Source organism: Anopheles stephensi, chromosome 3, assembly GCF_013141755.1.
Source record: "Anopheles stephensi strain Indian chromosome 3, UCI_ANSTEP_V1.0, whole genome shotgun sequence".
In the NCBI taxonomy this organism is placed as follows: Eukaryota; Metazoa; Arthropoda; class Insecta; order Diptera; family Culicidae; genus Anopheles; species Anopheles stephensi.
The window spans coordinates 45,915,805-45,923,654 of record NC_050203.1 but is presented as its reverse complement, the minus strand read 5'-3'; the positions used below and the strand labels follow the sequence as shown (position 1 = coordinate 45,923,654).

Genomic DNA, 7,850 nt, shown 5'->3' with positions numbered 1-7,850 from the left:
TTGGGCTCATCGATTTGTACAGTAAGATGGTGTGTTTTACAAAGTTCTGCAAGCATTTTTAAGTTTGTAGGCATTTTTTGGATGTAAGTACATGCTATGAATGATAGAAAATGCTTCCTGCCACTACTAAACATTACTTTATGAGTTTAACTTTTTAACAATGTATAAAATCATTGAAAGTTCAGTTTCAGAACTGATGAGATGCGGATCCGAGCTGATCCGAAAAAATACATTGCGTTATAATTAGCTAGTGTGAGTCTTCCTATGGCGGCCTAACCTATCCAACTGCGTGGTATCAATAAGTCTAATAAATCATTAGGTGACCAGCATGGCCTGATAAATGTATGATGAAATACAGTAGCTTTTTTATAGAAATCCATAATGTTGGAATGTTGGAATGGAGCGGCTTGGTGGTAGAAGCGACAACGGTGCCGGTCTTCATATTGCAGGACCGGGGTTTGAATCCCCCGTTTTGTGGACTGACTATCCAACTACGTGGTATACTTAAGGCCATTCGTTAGGCCAAGAAAAGAGAGCAAAAATATTGGAATGTGAAAAGAAATTGTAATATTGGTCAATCAATCAATCAGGAGGGATTAATAATATTTTTGTTTGCACTTGCTCATCATTCCAAATACTGACATCTGTAGAGAATATTCAGAATAACTGTAGCATCGTGAGCAATAATTACATTGAGCTAGGTACTTGTCTCACATAAGCTTAAATTTGTTGGGGTTTTCCTACATATTTTTTTTGTGTATCTTGTTAAGGTGGTTTTTTCATACGTGTTTACATATGAGGACGGCCTGGCCATATTGCTTAAAACTAAGTGCAAAATAGTGAACAATTCACGATGGTTTGGGGACTTTGGGGGGTTTGGGGAACTGTGAATTAGCACCTTGTCCAGGGGGAGCGCAGCTAAATAAAAATTTTAGTCCAACAAGTTGATCAGTCAAACGTGTGAATCTACTCGATCAAGCTTCATCAAACCGCATTAAACCTACTCATAGATTCAGTCTATGGTGTGATTGTGCTCCTTCCTAAATGCTCAATATGGAATATGGATGAATGTCAATTTGCTAGATTCTAGTTGCTTTGAATCAATGGTCCATCCAATAATACCAATCCAATTTTACTCGACCTAAATTGTTCGATTGAATTTGATCATTAAATGTTCAAACCTCGTTGCTCGTTACACAGTACAAAGTTACGCAGCCTTACTTTGCTTCCTTCCCTCGGGCGGTATCCGTGACCTTAACGCGCTACTACTACCAACACTGCGAGCACCGCTACTTGCATGATCTAAACAACTGGTGCTCCATAAACTAGGACAGCAGCGTAGCACTGTTTGTTGAGTATAAATAAACCTTACTAACGAGATTCCCGGATGAGCTGGCCCGGGAACGATCTGGAACCGATTCCAGTAAAAATAGTTCACTAAGGAGAATGTTAACCCTGGACCGGGCTGCATTTTTTTGTACGTATCCGCACCAAGGGTTCGTAAATTACCGATAGTTACTGGCTGAAAGATCTGACAAACAAGCCAATCGAAAATGGGGTAATGGCGAATGCTTTCCTATCTGTTCGACTCATAACTGTTCGACAGCAGCCCCATGATTGCTGATCGAGTGATCATGAAAATGCTTACGATCGACGAGATGCACCTCTGCTGTGTGTCATTTTTTGTTTCTCTCCACCGTGTGTTTGTGTGTGTGTTGATGGTGTGCTTTAGTTGTTGGTTTTTGTGGTTATCGAAACCGTAACTTGAAAACGATCACAAAAACGGAAGGAAACTAGAGCGCATCTGCCGCAGGTACATAAGCGTTCCAATATTGGATATGGGGTTGGGAGGGGTGGGTGGCGGTCTGGGTGCGTTTTAAAGGGAACGCACGAGGGGTTAAATATTTTCCGTTATTTTGGTGTTCGTTTTGCATATTTTTAGCATATGGCTACGGTGAACCGTATCGTATCATTCTGCCCGATCGCTGCCGTCCAACAGCGGCACCGCCGTTCGGCGAGTAGTTCAGCCGAGGAGGAAAACCGGCCCCGATCGATGGTTCTTAAAAATAGTACTACCCGAACGCATCATCTAGTCTATTGAGTTCGTTCAAATATCCGGACGAACTGGCAGGGACAAGCGCTGGGCAGTGGTCGCCGCAGTACCGGTCGGCTGATACTGCGACTGATGCCGGGGTTTGAGCGAACTATTGAGGCATCCGTAGAGCTGTTTGGACATTCACGCCTGCGTTAACGGACCTTCGCTCTGTTCTGCTCGCGTTGAATTATTTGTGGTGTTCCACTAAACACACTGGCCGTTCGTGAGAGCTGCAGCATCATCAGTAGGAGTAACATGTAACTGCGGTAATGGTTGTACAGGGAATCCATGCCCAACATGGCAGCCACCACCTCAAAGGAAGCAATGACTGATCGAGGGCTCGAACGGCAGAAGGTGGCCAGCATTGTTTTTCTACCGCATACAGGCACGGGGTACTGTCGGGTGTTGGGGTGGGGGGGGGGGGAGAGGGGGGAGAGGGTGGGTGTGCGAACAAAAGTGACCGGTACGGTGTGATTTCGGTGTGGTTCGCATGGGAAATTTATTCGTGCGGCAGCGAACGCCACATCGTGCACACGACGTTCGTGAACCGGACGGATAAAAGCGGTCAAGAATGTGATAATTTTAGCTCTAGTCATAAGGGTTGTTTTTATTGTTGCTCTGCTTGATGGTATTGAATACGCACCCGCACGCCGAACAATGGTGCAAGTATTAACTAATCAACGTAAATATTTTTTTTTGTTCTGGTGGATAAAGGTTTCTATCGAAGAGCTTTTTTCCTCTAATTAATTTCCTTTTCTAAACGATGCAGAGCTACTGCTTTTCGAAGCATTTTTTGCTGAACAATTCATTTTTTACAGTCGGTACATGTACGTCGAATGGGGCTATTTGTTATTTAGAAAGATATTGTGAAATTCAGTGGACATGTTGGTGGATGATGCATCTCAACCAGATAGTCTTAATATCCCAAGCAGAAGTCTTACATCGATTAGAATGTTTGCTCACATTTGTCAGTCATCGTCGGTCCATCGTCAGTAGATCGTCAACGACCATGCGTCTCCATCGCTCATGTTATATGGGATTCAGTGCAAAATGTTGTTTCCTTAGAGTCGCATACGAATTGTAATGTTTGTTTTAGGGACATTCTTCCTATTTTGTGACTAGAAAAATATGTTTTCCGATTCTATGAAATGAGAGTGTTTATAGAATATTTTAAACTCAGCACAAGCTCTTGTCATTATTCGTCAATACTAGACCAGGAGTGAAAATTTCATCAGATTTCTAACGAAACCACTTGCACACCTTAACCGGCACACTACGCTGAAGCATTGTCTCTGTCCTAAAATATACCTTGGCTACGAACTGTCGAATCTCAGATACCGAACCCAAACGCCTGTGCCAGAAGCCCTAGGGAAAGACAAGTGAACCGGCATTCAACGGCCCCAAAGCCGTTGTGCCACACACACACACACGTTGGCTCGCTACTGTCGGCCAATTTCGTACAGGCTTTCTTCACACTGTTCCCGTCTTGCTCAGCCCAGGCTTCGTCTCATTCGTTTGTGCTCAAAAAAACCGCCGTCAAGCCGATGGCGCTGCTGCTATTAACCAAGATTCAAAATTTGCATTCCGCTGCCCGAATCCCCGCTTTGGAGAGGCATTAGCGGGGAAGCGAATGGTCGGAGAGCTTCTTTCAGTACTGCACATACGCACCACCGAACGCACACAACTAGTGCGACACGGTACGACTAGCTACCACTAGCGCTACGGTGGTTTTTCAGCTTTGGTTTGCATTATTTTAAAAATAGCTTACAACACAATTCTCGGCTCGAAGCCGGCTCGTTGCCCACCGTAGCCATTTTGCTGGTGGTGAAATGTTTTTGTCAGCGTGCCGCTGCTTTGCCGTTTTGATCGCCCTTTTTGCGAGCATAGCATGTTTGTTGCTCATTATGCTGACCTATGCCGAAACGCGTCGGTATGACTGGACGCGGTCCTTCTGGCAGTTCGGGAGTATATTTCGTGCTAGTCATAAACGTCGTGTTAACTCATATCAAGGCAAAGCCCTGGATATCCTATCCAAACAAACCGTGGGACTATGAACTAGCTCTCACTCGGTTGAACCATAACACTCTAGCGGCACTCTCTAGCAATGAAAGTTAGGACTAAAATTGATGGTAAATCTGGACCGATCTCGCTTAAACTCTTCATGCAGTACTATTATGTTAAAGTAAGCTTCCGGTGATAACGATTGCCTCGCAGGTATGCTCGAAATGAAAACACCGACGATTACGCCAACAAAGCGCTTCCCTGACGCGAGTAACACAATGGCGGTGCGTCAGATCGGGGTAATGAGACAAAAGAAACTAGCCAATAGACGCCAACAGGCGGTCGTCAACTGCTGCTACTGTTTGCAATGCGTTGTATGCGTCAGCCATCGAACCAACCTGCCGGCCGGCCGGATCAACCTGTGCCGGAGAAACCGATCGTTTCCCTGCGCGTGAAGTGGTGTGCGCATGCATGGAGCCCTGCACCTGCCCATTCTCCCACGTAACATGGTTGTTCAGCGAAAAACTGCACCAGCATCCTTCCGTCGCGACCCCCATCGGCCGACCTGCGCCGAACGAAATCCTACGCTTACGTCGTCGGTTCACTTCACCATTTTCAGGTGGCACAACTAGAGCGTGTGTGTGTGCGTGAAGTCAACGTGATGATCGTGCGATCGTGTTCCACGAGAAATCCACGGCCACGAAGCAGCAGCCCAGGCAAAATTGGCTATCTATTTTCTGCGTGCGCAATCGGTCAGATAACCCGCGAAGCTATTGCCACCGTTCAGAAAGTAGGCCTGCTGGCTTATGTACTTGCTCGGCTACCTGCTCGCTTATGTATCGACCGTACACGGCCCGACGTGTGTGCGCTAACATACCGTGCCCGGGGCGTGTGAGTGTGCGTGACGACGGCACGACGGCGACCTCCAACTCGAACCGCACACACACGAAACCTCGCTCGCACACTACTGCAACGCAGTCGTGGGAGCTGGGGGTGGCTGGAGGCTGGGGTGCGCGCGGCAAATCCCAGGCACTCGGCCGTGCGATCAGATTGCGACGTATAAAAAGCAAGTTCCCCCAATTTTCGGTTAGAACGGCTTTCGAACGCGTAAGTGATAACATCCAACATTTCACAGAGCTGAGGGCACACGATCCGACCGATCGAGTGCGACCAGCGGATTCATAGGCAGAGCAAGTGGTGGGAGCGTGTGTGTGTGTGGATGGTTGAGCGAGCGAATGAGATTGTGTGCATGCGTGTGTGTGTGTGTGTGTATGTGTGTCTAAGCTGATAACGGAGCACTTCATCACACAGGATTCACAGGATATATCCGGGCTGGTTGATAAGCGACAAGCATCAACTATTTGTGCGTGTGCATTTGAGTGTCTCATCATCATCATTATCCAGGCTAGCTGTGGTAGCGATCAGCGTTCGGATTTTACTACCTGCGAGCAGAAATCGGCCACAGCTCATCTTCTTTACGTGTTAGAATTGTTTGGGGTTCTGATCTGCTGCATTGATTGGAAGTGAATTTGAACAAGTGACAAAGCGAGAAGACACTGAACAGTGGTATCGTGGATAAAGGACATTTGATCGGCAGTTAGTTGATTGCATGACTGTGGGTTAAGAAATTGACCGTGTGTTGGAATGCCCTCCAGTAGGGTCCATTACAGTGATCAAGGATTTACGTACATCAATCGCGCCCTCGGATGCGGTAGCTGTGGATTCAAGTACCAGAAACTCTTGGAGCTGATAACGATAACGGTTACATAACTGTCATCGTGTTGTCTAATAGTGCGAAAACCCCCGATATTGAGGAACGCTTTCAAACTTCGAAGGAACTGGTGTGAAAGTTTATGCTGCTGGACATTGGTGGTTGGTCGCGTGTATGGCCAGCAGCCCGCACATCACCAGCGGGGCGGATTTACGGATGGAACATATTACCTAAAATAGCAATACGATGCGAGCATTTGCATGTTTTGCGTCCACACATGCGCACTGGACACACTGGGTCAAACACTCGCCCGCCCGCGCGCACACCCCTACATGGAGGACCCCAGCTTCCTGTCCACCTTTCTCACATCCCTGGCGCAGCCCAGATTTCTCCGATAGTCGCATGGGATCCATGGTTTTTTCGCGCAGAATCATTAAAAATTGGATTTGTTCGGCATCCCTTGCTTTGGGGACCTTTTTTCAATGGATTCTAGTCCCTGCATCCACTCGCGGGTGCAGATTTTTACCCCGACAGGCACGTACGGTGCCGCGGTCGCTCGGTTACGTAAATAGAACACGCACAGGTCGCGCATACCTTTGCTCTTACCTAATCCTTGAGCGCTGTGCGAGAAAAATATATCCCCCCCCCTCCCCCCACCCCATTTTCCTATTTTCGTTACCTTTTCGGTACGCCCACCCGTTCGCGATCGTGCCGGGGCACAAATGTTCGCACGATCGTCATAGGGTGCGCGCGCACACACACTCACACCCCGTTCCCCGTTCCCAGGTTCTCGTCCTAGGCATACCGAGTGGACGAGTACATAGCTGAGTCACTGGCCGAAGGCAGGCGAACGCTTGGGTCAGGCCTTATGTACCGAACGACCGATCCGTTGTACATGGTTCGGGGGGGATTTTTCGACGGGACTTCATTCAACTGGTCCGCTACGTTTGGTCGGTTCACTTAATTCGATCGTACTCCTCAACGGTGGTGGATCGTTTCCGAGTGAACTGTTCGAGGTGTTGCAGTTAGCAGTTGCGTTTTCTTCGACCGCTTGCCATAGTGGATATTGAGCGTTGAAGTTGAAGTTGACCGCAGCCATAGTTGGACGTGAGGTGAGCTGCAGCTCCATTTGCCATTTGTTCCATGTCGGTGAAACCAACGGAGTGATCGTGACTGTCCTGTTTGGAGAAGTGAACATTTTTGCAGGGGAATTTAAAAATAGTACTCAAATAGTTCTGGCCTACAACAGGTGTGTGCGTGTGCGTGTGCAAGTGAACAACCGATGGATTATGGAAGATAATCCTAGTGATCTCGCTCGCTGATGGAAGTTTGCTACAGGCGCATTTCTTTGCGACCGCATAGGAACGGTTTGGTGGTTTGACGGCCTAAAAATAATTCCAACGTCTCCCCTTAGTTGAATTAGTTTCGCCATTCGATGAAATTGGGATGGCCTGTACTCTTGTGTGCCGCTTTGCTAAACAGGCTCAATGCAGTCGGGTGATGCGGTACCTGAGCTCAAGCACGTATTTGTTAGGAGCGTTAAAAATATCATCCCTTCGCGGTTCGATCCGAGGTGGAAATTAAGCAAACGTGGTGGAGCACTGTTCCGCATCATCGTGAGCCACGGCGGACGTTCCTGCCCGTTATTTTGCTTCCCGCACATCCACCGATAGTGCTGTGCCGCATCTGGCCGTGCAACGTCGCGCACGTACAAGTTTTCCTTGAAGGAAAACTGTCGGTTTGAAATATTTCACAAGCCTGTTGGCGATCGATGTTTGCTCGCTTGTCGCTCTTGTGCAATCGCGTAAATGTCTCGAGGTGAAAACCTCGCACGCGCGCGTGCTATAAATATAGAACATTTGGGGCGCTACACGCATCATGGTCCCCCATGGGCGAATATCTTGCATAACATACGGAACCGAATTCACCAAATGAACTCCGTTGTTATTTTCACTCGACTCAGCTCGACGGATGGATGAGTGTTCTATTTTATGTATTTTTTGTTGTTGTTGCATGGGCTTGCACGACTGTGGTATGGGGGTG

General features: G+C 47.6%; 1 protein-coding gene across 46 annotated transcripts in view; it reads left to right on the top strand.

Moving 5' to 3' along the window:
- The first annotated feature begins 6,762 nt into the window (after positions 1-6,762).
- Positions 6,763-7,850, top strand: part of LOC118511070 (myosin heavy chain, muscle) — a 25,567-nt gene continuing 24,479 nt past the window's right edge. For 45 of the 46 annotated variants that reach the window (XR_004906108.1, XR_004906107.1, XM_036053708.1 and 42 more), the window contains exon 1: positions 6,763-6,919. The gene's annotated coding sequence lies outside the window, so the exon portion shown is untranslated. The other variant, XM_036053685.1, reaches the window with a different exon arrangement.